The 19,845-nt window shown below is 44.8% G+C and overlaps 2 long non-coding RNA genes across 6 annotated transcripts; one reads left to right on the forward strand and one right to left on the reverse strand.

Moving 5' to 3' along the window:
- Nucleotides 1-2,544: 2,544 nt before the first annotated feature.
- On the reverse strand, nucleotides 2,545-8,204 carry LOC112657615 (uncharacterized). 5 transcript variants are annotated; one of them, XR_003135168.3, is made up of 5 exons: nucleotides 8,064-8,204; nucleotides 6,835-6,978; nucleotides 5,675-5,728; nucleotides 4,007-4,096; nucleotides 2,545-3,782 (listed from the first exon to the last, which is right to left on the reverse strand). It is a non-coding gene; the product is annotated as an uncharacterized LOC112657615 (long non-coding RNA). The 5 variants fall into 5 exon arrangements; XR_004818224.2 differs by having other exon boundaries at nucleotides 4,007-4,138; XR_003135169.3 differs by lacking the exon at nucleotides 5,675-5,728.
- On the forward strand, nucleotides 8,150-19,038 carry LOC112657614 (uncharacterized). The gene is made up of 2 exons (XR_003135166.3): nucleotides 8,150-8,425; nucleotides 18,782-19,038. It is a non-coding gene; the product is annotated as an uncharacterized LOC112657614 (long non-coding RNA).
- Nucleotides 19,039-19,845: the final 807 nt, after the last annotated feature.

Raw genomic sequence — 19,845 nt, forward strand, 5'->3', positions numbered from 1 at the left:
CCCCAGCTTCCCCGTGCAGTCCCCTCTGGTGCTCCTCCTCGGGCCTCCTCTCTAGGCCAGCCCCGGCATCTCGAGCTTCAGTCCATGCTCCTGCACCAGCTGAAGAGCCAGAGGCCGATCCCGGGAGCAAAATCTCCTGGGGTATGGGGTGCAGTCAGCCGAGGAAGGCTGAAAACCTTACCACCTCAGGTACTTTATTGTGCCTCTGTTGTAAATTCACGGCGCTCCCAAAGATCAGCAGCCCCCAGAATCGCAGAGAGCTGTCCTTCCCCTGCCTGCAGGCCTTGCCATGCACAAGGTAGTTCCACCCAACCAGAACATGCCCGTCCGGGGCCCCCCTCCAGGCTCACAGGCTGGCAGTTGCGTTAAGTCCTGCCTGTCTTTGGAGGAAAAAAAAAAATCAGCTTAACATTATGGACCGATGTGATGGTGACATTTTTATCATGAATGTTAAAGGTCCCTGGGGGAAAGGCTTAGCCTCATGAACAGGCAATGTCTCAGCTGTGTGATGTCAGAGGTCAGAGCTTCCCGAAGGTACCTGGTGCCCCCCCGGACAGAACACGTTAGGGACCACGGCTGACTTGCATCTTGGAAGGGGAAGGTGGACATGGATGTCTGGAGCGAGTATTTTGTATCCTTCAAACCGTGTCGCACAGGTGGTTGGTCCTGGTGAAGGTGACTCTTCTAGTGGAGGGTCTCCTGCAGGGTGGGCCCGGGAGAGGGTGACCAAGCACACATGGCGGGGCCAGGAGATCCCTGCCTGGCCCTTGCCGGGGACCTACGTCCTTCTTCATCCTGTGGAACATGCAACCCACCTTGGCTCCACACTAGGGTCGCTACTGTGGGGATGGGTAGGATGTGGGGAGTGCACAGGAGGCCAGCAGAGGAGCCGGCCTGGGGACAGATGTGGTGGTAAATGCTGGCCAAAAGGAAAGAGAATTTGGCTCCGAGGAAATGTTCCTGGAAGGAGACAAAGCTCTCCCAGCTTCCTCTGGAAATTGCTTTGTTTAAAATGCAAAGTGCAGATGTGTTTAGATGACATCTCTGCATCCATCACCCTATGCAAATGCCGACCCTGGGGAAGAGGAGCCCCTGTAAGTCACTCGGATCCCCTAATCGAGTGTGTGTGGTGATGGCAGGCCGAGGGAACAGCGCAGGGGCGGGTGACAGCTCACCACCCAGGAGAAGGGCTTGATAAGGGGCAGCCGGTGGAGGAGGGAGCCCAGCCCTGGGGGGCAGGAACCGCTCGGCCACCTGCACCACCACCCCCTCCCCAGGCTAGCTGCTCAACGATGCAGATGTAGAGACTGATGGATGCGGGATGTGGGGTGTGGGATACAAGCCACTGAAGGACAGAGCTCTAAACAAGGAGCTGCCAGGCTCAGGGACAGTGAATTAAATCCTCTGGGGGAGCCAGGAGGACGCCCCTTGCCTGAACGCTCTGCCCCAGGGAGAGATTCTGCAGAAGTTGAATGCTGGTTGGGGGTGCGGTGGGGCCCTCGAACCTAAGCCCCCATCTGATGTCTCAATCCATCACCATACCGGAGCCTTCTGTGCGGTGTTCCAGACCCGGCTGGTACTTAGCATCCCAGTAGGATTCTCAGAGAAAAATCCAGGACACCCAGTTACATCTGAATGTCCAATAAACAAGGAATGATCTTGTAGCCTGAGCATGTCCCAAAAATTGCATGGGATTATTTGTTGTTGGTCTGAAATTTAAACTTAACTGGGGGCCCTGTATTTTCATTTGCTAAATCTGGCAAGCCTACATCCTGGCCAATCCATTCTATTTTCTGCAACCGTCTTATCACCAACTCTTGAGGTTGAGCCTGCCTCTGCTTTCCTTTTGTTTCTACCCAGCTCCTTCCATCCCCACCCCCACCAGTTCCCTCCATCGCACGCCCCCCCCACCCACTCACCCGGGTTCTGCCTTCTGGGCCACATGCTATGGTTTTTGCCTCCTTTTCTCTTTCACAGATCACCTCCAACCTCCCACCACCCATAAATGTCTTGCACTCCCATCTTCTTAGCTTCTGCCTGCAGCCCTCAACCCTGGGAAGCGCTGCTCAGCCTGGCTGCTAGCTCCGCTAGTGACACACACGTTCTTCAATACTCATTCCTGGACTCAACAGGTATTCCTGGAGTTCCTGCTATGTGTCTGACCCGTGGCTAGACACTGAGGATACAGTAGTAAAACCGAGCAGGCATGGTCTCAGCTCCCCTGGGGCTTACATACTAGTTGGGTGAGATATTTAAGAAAAAGAAGTGGCAGCTAGTGAAGTAATATAAGTGTGAGCGCTAGAAAGGAATAAAGGAACTGGGATGGAGAATAATGGGATGCGGAGGGCTGCTCTGAAGAAACAACATCAAAGCCGCCATCTGAAAGATGAGACGATGCTAACCATATAAAGAGTGGGTGGCAGCATGCTCCTAGTAGGGGACGCAGCATGTGCAAAGGCCCGGGGGGTGAGAATGAGTCTCTGCAGCAGCCTTCATGTTAAACAGCTCTCTCTCTTTCACATTTTACTTATTTATTTCAGAGAGAGAGAGAGGGCACGAGCAAGGGGAGGGGCAGAGGGAGAGGGAGAAGCAGACTTTGCACTGAGCAGGGAGCTTGATCCCAGGACCTCGGGATCATGACCTGAGCAGAAGGCAGACACTTAACCAACTGAGCCACCCAGGCGCCCCTTAAACAGCTCTTTTATCCCTCAGACTCTTTTTTTTTAATATTTTCACCTGTATTTCTATTTTATCCTCAGTGGATATCCCAACCTCCAGCATGCTAAGGTCTCAGACCAATCCTGTTCTTCAGCAGGTGAGGTCACCTCCCAATTCACTACGAAGATGGAGCTAATACAGCTCCCTTCTGTCACCAAGTGTCCCCCCACAGTCACATACCAGTGTCTTCCTTTCCTTTGCTCTTGAAATAAGATGCCTTCTTATTTCTTGAAATAAGTTGTTGTAGCCAGCCTGACTGGGCCCTGCCTCAGCAGACCCTATGGGGCCTTTGCACCATTGACCATGTCCTGTCTCTTGACTCCTCAACCTCACTCCTTCCGGTAGCCCCTGCTCCCCCCACCTTCAAACCAGCTCAGCCAAGACAGCTCCTCTTCTAGCTGTGACTTCATCCCCTTTGTGTTCTCAGCCATCTTTTCCAGAAGACTTGCCCATTCTGTCACCGTCCTCCACCCAGCTGCCTCCGCTATCTAAAAGGCTCTTCAAATGTGTGGTTCTTCTCCCCTGCTCCCTGCACACCCCCGTGTTGTGGGGGTTCTTCATGGTTATTTCCTTACTGGAATGCAAGGTGCCTGAAGTCAGGGACTTGGCTTTTACCATCCAAAGCACATTAGTTTGCCCGCAGGAACTGCTCAGCAAATGTTTCAGTTGAATTCAATTGGGGCATCTCTTGGGCTTCTGGAAACCGATGCGGGAGCACTCTCTTGGCGGTAAAGTATGAGAGGGCTCCCCTCAGTGGCAGGGGGTATGGGCAGAATGGGGAGGTTGGGTTGGAGGTGGGGATTGGGAGACAGCGAGAAGGAAGACGGGGCAGGTGGAGGGTGCCAGCTTTTACAAAAGGATGATAAATGATAACAGCACTGGGAACAAAACCAAACATCCTTCATGCTGTCAGAGCGATGAAGCCAGCACATTCCAAGACGCGGGCACCAGGCAGTGCCTTGCTTTTGGAAGAGGCATAGGCTCTCGGTCTCCTTCTGCTCCGAGTCAACAGCCCAATTCATCTTCCTTGGGGTGTCTTCTGGAACCGCGGGGAGACGGGTGTCCTGGGGTTAGTGAGAAGGAGGGAAGTCAACCTGAGCCATCTGTCCTCAATGTCCCCTTGCTGGGGCAGGAGCGGTCTCATGTGACCCTACTGGACCCTTTCATGCCTGGGGTCAACTAGATGGTGTTGCTTCCATTTATGTTGTGGGGCTTTTGTTCTGTCCTCTTTTAGGGAGCACTAAACTTAAAGTAAAGATGTTCTAAGAATAAGCAAATGGAAACACACCTGCTGGGAGTGATGAGAAGATCCCAGAGACTTAACCGCCACACATTTTCTTTCTTTGTCCACAGAGTGTGAAGTAGAAGAAACCCTGTACTGAGAGTCAGGGAACTTGGCTGGATTTGGGGCCCAGCTTTGCTGTGGAAGAGCCAGGGACCCCAGACAATTATTTCACCTCTCTGGGTCTTGATTTCCTAATCTCCAACTTGTTGGGTTGAGTAAAGGAACCCTAAGTTACCTTCCAGTTCTCTCATTCTGTTATTCCTTGTGCATCTCAGAAGTAGATATCTGGGTTTTCTCAAACTTAGCCTTCTTTCTTCTTTTTATGACAACGGCACCCCACTCTTTCCTTCCCTTTCCGGAGACCTGTCAATCATCCTATCCTGTCCTCCCCCCCATAAGGGGTGCGGCCAGGATCTGAGCTCAGTCAATCAAACTCTGAGATGGGGTCACATGACAGCAGCCCCCACGGATCCTGCTGTGGTTTCCAACTACCTGCTCAGGTTCCTGCCCTACCTGAAGTCATATTGTCCATCTGCCCCCCCTAGTTCTGCAAATTCTCCAGTGTTGCTCTCATAAAATCCTCTTTTCTCCAGAGTCAGTGCCTGGTGCTTGCAATCAATGACCTTAATGATCTGTTGTTAGAATCTTGAATCTAGGGTCAGAGAGTGACTGCAAAACACACAGGTCAAGTTGCCAGTGAAGCTGCCTCCTGACTAAAGAGGCTTTTAATAGAAAAAACAGGGAAGAAACTGGCTGAGCTTCACTGCCTGTCTCCTGAGAAATAAAGGCACCCGTCCAGCAATCGGGGAGCTCTTGGAGAACAGAACTTCGAGGACCCCTGAGAAGATGTAAACGTCAGTGATTCCTGGCATTTCACAGCAAGTGAATTCCTCCATGCCCACGCCCAAGCACGGGTATCCCTGTGACCTGAATGATGGCTCCCGTCTCAGAATGGGGCCAGGTAAGCCAGCAGTGCACAAAACCTCAGAACTGCCCTTGACCAGACACTGCCTGGTAGTATTTAACAAGTCAGCAAGGAAGTAGCCACTGATGCCCTCCATGGGCTTATGGAGTGGGCTTTGCCCACAGGAAGCCCTTAACATGTGTATTGTTGAATGTCTAAAGCTTGAGCATCCGGAAAGAACCTGAGCAAGAGTCGAGGTCAGGGATTGCATATTTGCCAAAAGGACTTGAATATAAAAATGCTAAAGAGAGGTCATTTGGCCACCTAGGGAGATAGCCTGGAAAAAAAATCACAATTTTAGACTTATCTAAGTCCTTCCTTATAGGACAGGGTTTCTCAGAGTGTGGTTGCAGGATGTCTTCTGGTGGCACTTGGGCATTTAAAAGATTTTATTTTTAAATTTCTTTTGTTTTCCTTTATTTCTGTGTGTATTGCATAAAATGTCACTAGTATGTCCCAACATATGCTCTACAGATACTTTGCTTAGGAGGAAGCTACAGTAGATACATAGGCTAAATAAGTGAGTGGTTTCAATAAAGATATTAAGGAAATAGTAATAAAGTGGGATATGGGTTTGGTGAACTTTGTGAGGGTGGAGCTGGAATGAAGTTGGACAGCACCTGAGCAAGGGGAGTATAGAAACCCCCACCCCACTCCTACCTCCAGCCAGTCCTATCCCTCCGCAGATGACTGGGTGAGGAACCTACCACGAGACTGTGAGACACTCCAGCTGTGGGCCAGACTCCTTCATGTTGGATCCTCTGTAGTGCACCACCAAAACAGGAAGTACCAACAGATTGAATAATAGTTTTATGCCCTGCCTTGTTCTAGAAAACAGTTAAAGGAGACAACACAGAGCAGACTTGCACAGAAAGAAGACCAGGACACAACTTCTGGCCTCTCTTTCACCACGGATGTACCCTGTCCAACTGGTCAATCAATCAGTCCTATGTGCTTGATAGGCAGCTTCAAGCTACACACTTCTGTCTGTTGCCATCCATCCCCATTTGCTGCTGCCTGGGCCAGGGCACCAACATCTCTTACTGGACATACTTTCTGCCACCATCTCCCAGCCGTTCTTCCTGACTCCAGTCTTATCCCAGCTAAGTGATTTTTTTTTCACACAGCAGCCAAACAGTTGTCCAAAATGCAGCTCATCGTCTGAGGTCTTCTTTCTTGTGTACACAGGGTGAAGGCCACAGTCTTCAGGAAGGCAGGAAATGCCTTTCGTGACCCGGCCTCTGCCTTCCTCTCCAGTCTCATCTCTTACAATTGTATTCCATACCCTATGTGCCAGCTATATTTTAGTCTTTCCCGAAAGCATCTTGCTTCTGGGCCTTTGCATATACCATTCTCACTGCTTGAAATGCCCTTCCCTTTCTTCTTCTGCTTCACTACTCCTTAATCCTCAGGATCCACTCAAGCATCATCTCCTTCAAGAAGCCAGCCCAGACTTCTCAATCTGGATCTTATGTTCCCATAGCACCTGCATTTACTTATCACAGCACTTACTATACTGGGTCCCCATTGTTTGCTTACCTGTCTACCTGCCACATAAATCCTTACAGTGTTTGAGCCAGAGGCCATACTTTTTCACCTTTGTATCCCCAGAACCTAGCTCAGTTATGGACTGAGAATAGGCTCTCAGCAAATATTTGAAGACTGAGTAGCTGACGGTCACAGGTCTGGGAAACTGCATGGACAATGGGCTTGGGACTATGGGCGTCTTAAACTCATTCATGCTGTTCACCAAATATTTCTAACTCCCCACCTTCTTGGCACACAGTAGGTTTACACTCCCTGACCTCCTTGTGGTTCGGTAGGGACCATGTGATCATTCTGGTCAATGAGTTATGAACAGAATTACCATGTGTCACTTTTAGGCTGAAGCATTTAATTGCCAGAGTTCTCTTTCCCTCTGCTTTGACAACCTGTAATAATCCAGATGGCAGCTTCTCTATCAAGCGGGGTCCTGGAGTGACAACAACACTGAGTAGAGCCCCCAGCTGACCTGTGAATAACATGTAAGATAAATGAGACTAAGCCTTTGTTTTAAGAAGCTCTTGAATTTTTTTTTAACAGACATAATTTAGGCTGTCCCAACTGGCATACCCATGCAGCCCGCAGGGCTCAAAGGACCTAATCTAAACTACATTCTACCCTTCTGTCCTCGTTTTGGTCTGGATCATGGCCTATGTTGCCCTCAGTCTGAACAGTCCCCTTTTCATCCAAAACAGAAGAAGGAAGGAAGGAAGGAAGGAAGGAAGGAAGGAAGGAAGGAAGGAAGGAAGGAAGGAAGGAAGGAAGGAAGGAAAGAACGGAGGGAGGTAGGGAGGGAGGGATTCCTAGTAAATAGGAATCCAGCTGAACAGCTTTTGGGAGACATGGCCTCAAAAACTACAAAGTCCATGGTGAGTTCATCATCGTGGAGGCAGACCAGCCCTACCTCAGACAGCAAAGGGAGGGCTGGGTAGTTTCCCCTTCTGTCTTCTCTGTAGCCAGTTATTTGGGGATCTTTAAACCTCCTAAGGCATTTACCCACTAAATCTGACCCTTGCTCCATTCCTAACTCATACGTATCCTGATACCCTTTATATGTAGGTATATACACCCAGTAAGGGGAAAGGATCAAACTCACACAATATCACACCTGTACCACCTGTCTCTCTGCATGCCACAGCAAGAGTCCATACTACTCACAGCTCACAAAATGTCTTTCTACTAGTCCCCACCCCTCACCTGCCAAGGGCTGTCTATTCTTTGACAAACTGAGTAAGCATGGCTCCCTGGATACCAGTCCTGTCAACCACACCCATTAGAAGTTATGGTTGGACACCAGCTGGCCCAGGTTGCATCTTGCTCTAGCCTCTGAGCCTTGGGGTCCTGATGTGGGGTCCTTATACTTTCCTGCTGGGGGGTGTGAGGAAGTAGCACATATACCATGTAAAACTATATATGTTCCAGGCCTTCTCTCACACCCATTACTCTTCATTAAGCCTAATTAGAATGCCACTGAATAATCGTATTATTCTAATGCGCCATGTAATGATTAAGAATAATGGTGATTTCCATTTCTCTTCCCGTCTCTCCCCCTACCTCCTTTTCCTTTCCACCCACAGAAAAGCTACATGTTTGCTTCTTTATGATGTCTTCCTTGACTATTCTCCCACTGGGGACTGAGAGAATGTTGGCTAGGTAAGACCATGATGGTCATACCATTCTGGTATTTTTGTCACAGAATTCTTAGCCCCAGTTATGGAACATGGCATCAAATGTTGCCAATGGAGATGAGCATCAAACAGAGAGGAGGAGAATAACCATGATGGGGTGTATATATTGGGAGGTGCTCTCCTTGATGTTTGCTCACTTAGGTTTTATGACAACAATGCAGGGGTAAATATGACAACTATCATGGAAGGATTGTCCAAACTAGAGAGCATCAGGCCTGTAAGGTCCAGGTGGGTATAACAGGGCAAGTCAGAGGTGTGCTCTTCCCACAACCTTGCCTCCATGGCATTGCGCAGGACATCACCATGTATAAAAAGGAGTATAAAAAGCTCATCCTCCCTAAACCCTGATCCCTTATTTTCACAATCTTATCCAGATTTTCTGGATGGAAGTGGTAAACTCTTGAGATCTGGGAGTTTGAAGCTACCTCTCCTCAAATGTGAGGTCTTGTCTTCAGAATATCCATCCTGAATCCAACCTTGAAATAGAAGGATCCTGGAAGATTCCACTGTCAATCTAAGATGTGTCTCCATGATATAGGGTAAAGGACATGGATTCTGAAATCAAAAGGATCTGGGCTAGTCCCTTAGTTTCTCTGAACCTCAGTTTTCCCATACACAAAATGGGAATTATGATGCTGACCTCATGATGGTTCATATAGCATGCTTAGCCTATAGTAGGCACTTAATAAAATATTTACTGGAGGTAAACTCAGTCATTAATCATGAGAAAATGTATTACTTAACTTTATATCTGAAAAGATAATTTCACTGGGTATAGATTTTAAGTTGACATTTTGAAGATAGTATCATCACTGTCTTCTAGCTTCCATTATTGCTACTGGTAAGTGAACCATCACCCAGTTGCTGTTCTTCTGTAAGCGATCTGTCTTCTTGCTGGCCCTCTGAAAAGAATCTCTTTTTCTCTGATGTTTTGCAATGTTACATGTGCTGCATTTGGTATGACTTTCTTTTAATTTATTGTACTTAGAGTTTGTTGGACCTCCAAGATGTAGGACTAATGTCTTTCAACAGCTTCAGGAAGTCCTCAGGCATGATCTCTACAAACATTTCTTCCCCATTCCCTTTTTCTCCTTTTTTGATTCTGAGCCAGGTTTATCTTAGACCCTCTCACTCTGCCCTCTGTGCCTCTATAACATCTTTTCCTATTTTCTATCTTTGTCTTTTTGAGCTAAATTCTAGGAAATTTTTGAATCTGTCTTTCATTTTACTAGTATTTTTCTCCTCTGTTGTATCTAATCTTCTGTTTAATCTTTCCATGGAGATTTTATGTTTTCCATTTTTACAACTTACGTTTGTTTTCTCTTCATATTCCTTGGTCTTATTTTTAAATTATTTTTATTTTTAAAGAAAGGCAGACTGCCACATGCAGCACCTCATTTGGATGTGTCTAGAGTTTTGGAAACTTGACTACCTCATATTCTCCTACAAATGGACCTTGAGAGCCTATTTGCAGGTTCTAGCAGGAGAGCACAGCTACTCATATGCCCTTGACCTAAGCCGGTCCTCCTCTATCAGGTAATGCTGTCTTTTTCAACCAGGCATGCTTCAGGAGGGATGCACATGGAGCCATGAGGGAGGAAGGGGACAACCAACCAGATCAGCCAAATCAACCCTGGCGATCAGTGGTGTGCCAGATCTCATAGTCAAGTGGCCCTACATCCTCCTTGGTCTTATTTTAAAACTTTGATTTCTTTAGATATATTTGTGGCAGACAGAATAATGGCCTCCCAAAGATGTCTATATCCTAATTCTTGGAGCATAGAATATGTTAGAAATCACAACAAAGGGGAATTAAGGTTGGGCATGTTTGTGGGGATTCTATTTTGGGGTTTTTCTATTCTTTTCTATTGATGTATGTGTCTCTCTGCCATCTCCACAGTTTTGATTACTATAGAATTGGTACTAATTCTTCTTTAAACATTTGGTAGAATTCTCCGGTGAAACTATCTGGGCTTAGAGAGCTCTATTTTGGGAGTTTTTAAGTTACAGTGTCAATTTCCTCAAAAGTTATAGGACTGTTCAAATCTTGGCTATTGTAAATAATGCTGCAGTAAACATATGGATATATATATCCTTTTGAACTAGCATTTTTGTTTTCTTTGGGTAAAAATCCAGTAGTGAAATTACTGGATCATATGATAATTCTATTTTTAATTTTGTCATTTGCAACAATATGGATGGACCTAGAGGGCAAAATGGTAAGTGAAATAAGTCAGACAGAAAAAGACAAAAACCATATGACCTTACTCGTATGTGGAATTTAAAAAACAAAACAAAGAAACAAAAGTAAAAAGACAGAACAACAGACGCTTAACTACAGAGAACAAACTGGCAATTGCCAGAAGGGAGGTGGGTCGGGGAATGGGTGAAATAGATACGGGGGATTAAAAGCACACTGAGGAAATGTATAGAATTGTTGAATTATTATATTGTACGCCTGAAACTAAGGTAACATTGTATGTTAATTATACTTCAATTAAAAAATAAGAGAAGAAAAGGTATATAGGCATTCAAATTATTTCATGTTGGGTGATTTGTGGTGGTTTGTGTTTTTTAAGGAACAGGTTCATTTCATCTAAATTGTCAAATTTATGTGTATAGAGTTGTTTGTCGTATTCACTTATTATTCTGTTGATATCTGCAATATCTATAGTGATATTCCTTGTTTCATTCCTGTAGTGGTAATATGCATTTTTTTCTCTCTCTCTCTCTTTCTTTTTTCTTTTCTTTTTTTTTTTTTTTTTTGTCAGCCTTGCTAGATGTTTGTCAATTTTGTTGATATTTTTGAAGAATTAGCTCTTTTTCCCATTGCTTATTTTTTTGTTTTCCATATCACTAATTTCTGTTCTTATCTTTCTGATTTCCTTCTTTATACTTGCTTTGGGTTCATTTTGATCTTATTTTCCTAAGATCTTGAGGTGGGAGCTTAGATGGTTAATTTAACACTTTTCCTCTTTTCTAATATAAGCATTAATGCTACGCATTTCCCTTTTGGCATGGCTTTAGGTACAAAATCACAAATTTTAATATGCTGCATTTTCATTTTAATTTAGTTCAATTTATTTTTAAAAATTTCTCTTGAAACTTTCCTCTTTGATTCATAGATTATGTGGAAGTGTACTGTTTAGTTTCCAAATTGTTGGAGATTTTTCTGTTATGTTTCTGTTTTGATTTCTAGCCTGATTCCATTTTTGTCAGATACCTTCAATTTGTTGAGATTTATTCTATGGTCCAAGATGATCCGTCTTGGTTTATGTTCCATGGGCACTTGAGAAGAATGTGTTTTCTGCTTTGTGAAGTATTCTATAAATGTTGATCAGACTCTGTGGGTTTAGATTTCTGTTTAGTTGTTCTATCAATTGTTGAGAGAGGGGTATTGAAGTCCCCAAGCATATTATGAATTTCCCCATTCCTCTGCTCATTTTTGTCAGATTTTGCTTTATGCATTTTGCAGCTCTGTTGTCTGGTCTATATACATTTAGGATTCCCATGTCTTCCTTGTGGGTTGATATTTGTCATTTTGCAAAGTACTGCTTTTTGTCTGGTAATTTTCTTTGCTCTGAAATCTAATTTATCTGACATGAATATAGATACTTCTGTTTTCTTCAGATTAATATTTGTGAGGCATACCTTTTTCACTCTTTTACTTTCAACCTTCCTATAATATTATACATAAAGTGAATTTCTTATAGGTAACACTCAACTGGTGTTACGGATGAATGTTTGTGTCCCTTCCCAAATTCATATGTTGAAATACTAATCCCAATGTGCTGATATTTGTTTTTTGTTTGTCTGTTTTGTTTTGGGCTTTTTGTTTGTTTGTTTGTTTGTTTAAGTAGGCTTCATGCCCAGCATGGAGCCCAATGTGAGGCTTGAACTCAGGACCCTGAGATCAAGACCTGAGCTGAGATCAAGAGCTGCACACTTAACCAAACCACCCAGATGCACCTAATATGTTGGTATTTGGAGGTGGGGCCTTTGGAGGTGATTAGGTCATAGAATGGAGCCCTTTTGAATTTGATTAGCATCCTTAGGAGAAGCCAGACAGCTAGCTAGTTCTGTTTCCACCATGTGAAAATATAAAAAGTTAGCTGTCTGTACTCAGAAAAGGATCTTCACTAGAACTGGACCATGCTGGCGCCTAATCTGGGACTTAAAACCTCCAGAACTGTGAGAAATAAATTTCTGTGATTTAAGCTGCCCAGTTTATGTCATTTTGTTATAGTAGCCTGAGCTAAGATAGGTCATTAAAAAACCTCTCTCCATCTTTTAAATGTGCTGTGGGCCATTTACATTTAATGTCATTATTGACATGTTGAGGGTTTAAGTTGTGTTTTGTTTGTTTTCTCTCTTTGTTGTGTTTCTCTGTTCTCTTTTTCCTGCTCTCCTCTGGGTTATTGACATATTTTAGAATTTTGGTTTTATTCCTTTGTAGATTTTTTTAAATGTATCTCTTGGTATAATTTTGTTAGTGGTTGCTCTAGTTATTACATTATATATACACATAACACAATTCACTGGTGTCATCATTTTATCAGTTCAAATGAAGTATAAAAACTTTACCTCCCTTTCTATTCCTTTACCCTCCTCTATTTTTTATGTAATTGTCTTAAATATTTTTCTACACACGTTTAGAGCCACATCAGAACATGTTACAACTTTTGTTTCAACTATCAAACAGAATTTGGAAAATCCAAGAGGGGAAACAAAGTCTATGATGTTTACACATAATTCTGTGTACTGTGTTCTTTCTTCCTGGTATTCCAGAATTCCTTCTTTTATTCTTTCCTTTCGCTTAGAGAACTTTTCTTAGTCATTCTTTTAGGTTAGATCTAATAACCTCAAGATATCTCAGTTTTCCTTCATCTTCAAATGCCTTGACTTCCCCTTTTATTTTTGCTGGAGACAGGATTCTAGGTCAACAGTTCTTTTCTTTGGGCACTTGAAAATTATTGTGTCATTTCCTCTGGCCCCATAGTTTCTGATGAGAAATCTACTTAAATGACAATTCAAGCTGGTTTTCCCTTATAAGGGGCATTCCTTTATTGTTGCTTGCAAGGTTTTTTCTTTGTCTTTTGGTTTCAGAAGTTGACTGTTTTATTGATGTGAATTTCTTTAGGTTCATCCCATTTGTGGTTTGGTCAACTTTGAATCTGTAGGTTTATGTCTTTTGCCAAATTGGGGTAACTTTTGGTGATTATTTCTTTGAGTACTTTTTACCTCCACCTCCCCTTCTTCTCTCCTTCTAAAACTCTGATGATGCAAATGCTAGTTCTTTCATTATTGTCCCCAAAGTCCTTGAGGCTCTGTTCATCTTTTTTAAGCCTATTGTTCACACTGGGTGATTTTCACGGTTTTATCTTCAGGTTTATTGGTTTTTTTCCTTTGTCCCCTTCATTCTATGTCCCCTCCCATCTGTTGAATATAGTTCATTGTTGCTACTGCTGTTATTGTACATTTTGGTTCTAAAATGTCTACTTTTTTTTTCCTTGCTGTTTTTACTATTACTTTATTGAAACTTTTTATTTCTTAGCTAAGACTTGTTTCAACTGTTTTTTTTTTTTTTTTTCATTTGTTTCAAGCATATTTGTTGCTTGCTTAAGCCTTTTTTTTCTAATGGCTCCTTTAAAATCTTTGTCAGTTAATTCTAACATCTCTGTCATTTTGGTGCTGGCATCTATTGACTTTCTTTTTCTATTTATTTTGAGATCTTCCTGGATCTTGGTATGATAAATTTTAAAATATTTTTAAAAAAAAATATTTGAGAGAGAGAGAGCAAGACAGCAAGTGGGAAGAGGAGCAGAGGGAGAGGGACAAGCAGATTCTGCACTGAATGTGAAGCCAATGTGGGGCTTAATCTCAGGACTCTGAGATTTTGATCAGAGCCAAAATTGAGAGCTCAAACAACTGAGCCACCGAGGCACCAAGTATAACTTTTTTTTGAAACCTGGACATTGTTGGCATTATAAGACTCTGGATCTTGTTTGTGCCTTCTCTAGTTACTTTTTTCTCACATCCTTCTGGCAGAGGAAGAGAGGATGCTGCTGCCTTATACTGCCAGATGTGGGTAGAAGATGGTGCTCTTTATCACTTCTGCGTGGGGATGAGAGTTTGATGTCCCAACAGTCCTCCACTGATACCTCTTTGGCTGGGAGGGGTAGGAGTGCCTCACTACTGTTCTCCACCTTGACTCTACTGACACTATGGAGTGAGAGGTCTCATTATCAACCAAGAGCTAGGGGATGAAATCCCTAGCTCCCTACATGGCCTCCTCTGATAGCGCCCTGGTGGAGAGGTTAGAGTCCATCCTTACCTTGTCATAACGTGGTAAGGATGGACATCTAGGCTCCCCACTTGGTCCTCATTGTTGGAAGGGGGGGTGTGTGGCCTCAGGGGTTTTTTGACAGCATCTGGATAGAATAGAATAGTTACTGTCTACAAAATTTCTGTCTTGCTAGGCTCCCTTCCTGATCCTTTGGCTAGAGAAAGCAGGCTTTTGTTTGAGCTTTTTAAAATCCATGCCTACTGGTATTTCCAGTTTCCAGCTGCTTTAGCTTCAAGTTGGGGGGATATGAGGCAAAAAGAAAACACGCCAGACTTACCACTCTGTTATTCTTTGGGTTTTAACATCCTTACCAGTCTACTTCATTCTTCCACATTTCAGAATACTTTTTATATATGATGTCCAAAATTTCTAATTGCTGTTGGAAGTAATAGGGAAATGTAAGCCTAGCCTATCTTCCCAGAAGCAAATGTCCTACTATAACTTGTATAATTAGGAAAAAAGTATAAGTGAGTGACTCTGTGTGTGTGTGTGTGTGTGTGTGTGTGTGTGTGTGTGAGCATTAAGATATAGGCATATTGTGGCTGTCAGCCTTTTGGTTAGGTGCCAGGCACTGTACTTGAACTGCAGAGACAAAACAAAATTAGGCACAAATCCAGGCTCCAGAAGCTAAAGGAGAGATAAAGCAGGTTTGTAGGTAAATAAGTGCAAGTATATTTATTTTACCCGTTACACTTGTGATACCTGGTCAGATGCTCCTGGAGTCCAGCTTCATGGAGAAGGAGATGAATCCACTGGAGTTCCCAATCCATTCTCAGAAAAGGTTCTTTTCTGGACTGCCAAGCTGAGGACATCAAGGTGGTAGGAATGGGGAGCAGAAGAGAATACAGCATGGTGGTTTAGAGTAGCTCTTCTTAAACTTGACTATGCTCAAGAATCACCTGGGTCTCTTGTTAAAAATGCAGATTTGATTCAGTAGGTCTGAGCTGGAGCCCAGGATTCTGTATTTCCAATGAGCTCCCAGGTGATGCTCATGATGTTACTGGTCCATGGACCACACTTTAAGTAGCAAGAGTAGGGTGTGGACTTTGGAGTCAGACAGTGGTCAAATCCAAGCTCTGGCACAAGTGACTGGGAAAGTCACTTAACTACCCTTGGTTTCTACATTTGCAAAATGAAGACATTAATAGTTCCTGCCCCATCAGGGTGTGGAGAGGACAGAAGAGGCAATGTATGAACAGTGCCTGGCTCACAGTGAGGTCATGCCTCTGCTTTTCTCCAGCTGCTCTCTGTCCCTGATCACTGACGGTACGTGGCTGTGAGGACCGTATGGGCCTGGTGATGGCATACGCAGGGTTAATGCTCCTGCTCTTGCCCAGAGACAAATGTTTTGTGTTGAGAAGTTGCTGCTGGGAAGGAAAAGGAGGGGGAAGAAGGCCCCTTTTTTATTATTCTGAGGTGCATTTTAATTTGCACAAGCGACGTTGTGTCTGTGATGGATGACACAGAGGGAAAAATTACAGCCCAGGAAGCCCAGCAAAGGGGGAAAAAAATAAAAGAGATCTAGCAAGGATTAAAAACAGCCCATTGTGATGCTGCCTCCTGGTCAGGGGCTGGGGGCTGGGGGCTGGGAGCCTGGGGAGGCTGGGAAGGGTTGCCTGCGAAGGAAGGTGCCAGCAGAGCCAGTCTTAGCCAGTCTTAGCAAACAGAATTTGTAGGAAGTTTGCTTTTCTTGCATCTGGCTTCTTCTTACTGCATTTGATTCTCCCCTCCGTGGCATCATCACCATCTTTGGGTCATCCAACTGGGGAACCTTTTTGGGAACTCCTTTGATCTCTTCTCCCATTAACAAAACTCAGGAGCCTTGGAGCTCCGCTCTCCTGGGGCTTCCTACATCATAGCAATCACGAAAGGGCAGAATCAGAGCAGCCAAGAGTTAGGGATCTAAATGAGGAAGCTCATGTCCTGATTGCTCAGGAGCAGATCACTGAAGGCCGCCAAGGGCATTACAGACATTCTTTGGCTACTGATCAGCAATAGTTCGGATCATGGGTTCTGGAATTGGATGCACAGACCTGGGTTTGCAGCCGGATTTTTCTAATTAATAGTTGTGTGACCTTGGGCAAGTTACTTAGCTTCTTTGTGCTTCTGTTTAACTCTAGAATAGAGATAAAATAGTATCTACCTCATGAGAACTATTATAAAGATCAAATAAAATAGTGAGATTCTTCTGTCCTGAAAGAAAATAGGCCAAGCAAGATTCAGAAGGATGGGTAGAGGTAGGAAGGACAATGACCCCCCCCCCCCCCCCCCCCCCCCCCGCAAATAACTGGCTGTCCCCAGTGGAGGTAGGCGGCCTCCATGCTCATCCTCGGGACTCTCAGGGAGAAGACTCTAAAGCATGCCTGACCAATAGCTAATCCAATTCCTGCCCTCAGCCCAAGGGAGTTTCCTCTCCATAAGTTCTTGGAGATAGAGAAGCAGCTGGCTATTGTCTTCTGTTCAATGAGCACAGTCAAACTAAAGGAGGCCGCCCCCCTCTTCCTTTTGGGAGTGAAATTTAAGCAAATCTAAAACTTCTCGACACAAGACACTCATCTCTGAGCCACAGGAAAACTGCAATGAAATGATAATTCATTGCAGGAGGTCACCAAATGTTGACGGAATAAAACCAACCAACAAGTCTCAAGGGGCCTCTGCTCTAGTGCTGGGCATCTTTCACACAATCTCTTGTTAATCATCCAAGTAGCTAACATTTATGGAATACTTCCTATGGGCCAGTTTTAAGCACTTTATATATATTCATTTAATTCTCAAAACCATCCAAGAGATAGGTACTGTTATTAATCTGCTTTTTACAGTTGAGTAAGCAAAGGCACAAGGGAGGTTAAGAATCTTGCCTAAGATCATAAAACCTGGGAGTCCCAGAGCCAGGACTCATACTCACATAGCCTGGCTCCAGAGCCAGACTTTACCAGCCACTACAGCCAGATTGCAAGCCCTCGTGGGCATGTACAGGTGTTCTGAGTTCTTTCTCTCCCACTGGGTATGGCTGTCCTCTGAACACCAACATTGGAGAATTAATTTGAGCTGACTGGGTGGTGTGATTTAGGGTGGGGGGCACAGTTTGCTAGCATGAGTGCCCAGAGGTGCAGTTACCTAGAAAGATCATGTTTCTGGAACATGTGGGAACTCTATCTTGCACATTTATAAGAGGGCACAGAGCAGACAAAAATGCTCTATGGAGTGACTGCCGAGTCAGTAATTGGATGCTTTTAGAGATTCGGTGAGATATTTGTTGTCCTGTTTTCCCTAGTGAGTGGGTGGCCATTATTACTAAGTAGTGTTCTTTGGAACTTGGCTTCTGGGGCCCCATGCTTTCCTCCTACTCTACCCCTTAGCATTCTGACAGCAGCCCCCATGTGGGATCTGGACTTAAGCAAAGGCTTAGGGCCATGGGGAAAGTCTTAAAGGAACATGCTCTGAATTGGAGGGATAAAGTCCCATGGCCAAGTACTACTTTCTCGCCAATGCCTTTTGTCACCTGTGGGACAACAGGGGAACCTCGTTGCAGTTAAAGAAGCCGGATTAGAAGCTTGCCCTGCTGTGTGACCACTTTGAGCCCCAGCCTCTGCTTCTTTGAAGTGGGATGATACGTATTCATCCTGCCCTACAGATTATTTATTAAAAGATCCAAAGTTGGTAATGTTTCTTATTAGCTGTGGTCCCATCATCTTATATGTAATCGGTCAGAGAGGATGACTCTCTGTGGGGTGTCAAGGCCGGGTAAGTTCGTCCCAAGAATCTTTACCCTGGGAACCACTCCTGTGCAGCATGAGAATCTACCATTAGTGATTAGCGACTAGTGTTTGGATCTGTCATCATTCCTTATTAGCATGAATCATTCTACCTTATCTGGTTGTTCTTTAGAGAAATGGTTCTTAATATTTCCAGAATTAAGATCCGATCTTGGGACGCCTGGGTGGCTCAGTGGTTGAGCGTCTGCCTTCCGCTCAGGTCATGATCCCGGGGTCCTGGGATTGAGTCCCGCATCGGGCTCCCTGCAGGGATCCTGCTTCTCCTTCTGCCTCTCTCTCCCCCTGTGTGTGTGTGTGTGTGTGTGTGTGTGCCTCATGAATAAATAAAAAATAAATCTTTAAAAAAAAGAAAAAAGATCCGGTCTTGTCTGAGTATCCAATGAAACCTCTGGACATTCTGTTCAGAAGCATGCACAAATTTGGGAGGTGGTGTCAGAAATCAGCTTTTCTGTCTTGTTCCAGGGCACATTCTGTCGGGAGTTGGCAGCAGGAGACGACAGCTCTTCACGCCTGCCCCGCGTTCCTGCCCTCTGCCCTGGTAATAGCCTCTTATTTCCTGCTGGGGATCGTCTACAGCAGGAGAGTGTCGATGCTCACAGTCTCCAGCACATGGGCTTCCTCCCGTGAACACCTGCCGTGAAGGCCTTCTCTAGCCACAGAAGCATCTCAGTCGGTGGCGCGTCATGCGGCCTTAATAAATAATATCTCTATTACTATCATTTTTTCACGGTTGCCTTTGGGTCAGGTTCTGTCCACTCTTACCTGGACTTTGGCAAACAGGCTTCTAAATTTGTCTGAGCACCTGTGTTCCGTCTGCTTCACATGCCAGCTGTACTAGAGAGCCACGGTCCCTCGCTGGCTGGGCCCCACTCTTCTTTCCAGCAATTTTTTCCTCATTCACAGCTATGCCTTTCCCAGAACCGGCTGCCCCCGGGTCTCTCATTCATGCAGTTCTGCCGGCCTGGACTGTCTCTCACGTCTTCCTGTCAAAATCCTGCCAGTCCTTCCATATATCACAGTGATTTCCTCTGTATCAGTCAGGGAGGCCTCAGTAACAACCAGCCCCCGGATCTCAGCAGTGCCTGGGTACAGAGGAAGGGATCCCTTCTCACCCAGGTTGCATGTTTGCCATGGAGGCTGGTTGTCTCCACCCCACTTCTCCCTCACAGGGGTCAGAGGCTGTGAGGCTCCACGACCTCCAAGGTACCACAGGCTGCCGCCCCATTCCACCCAGGTGATGAGTGGAAGCCACGCGATAGAGTCTCTACCCCCTTGCCTACGGGGGTGAGGCTGGGCTAATGTTAGTCAATGATATGTGATGAGAGGCTTGCTTGGGACTTATGGGATAGTAAATTCTTCACTCTTACCAGAGAGCCACACAATGCTAGCGTGAGCACGAGGAAGCACACAGCTTCCTGGCAGGCATCATATACATTTTCTGAAACTTCTATAGCATCTTACCATGAGCTGGTGGGCTAATAGAAGATAAATTTATTCTCTTACAGTTCTGAGGCCCAAAGTCTGAA

This window comes from Canis lupus, chromosome 8, assembly GCF_003254725.2.
Source record: "Canis lupus dingo isolate Sandy chromosome 8, ASM325472v2, whole genome shotgun sequence".
Classification (NCBI taxonomy): Eukaryota; Metazoa; Chordata; class Mammalia; order Carnivora; family Canidae; genus Canis; species Canis lupus.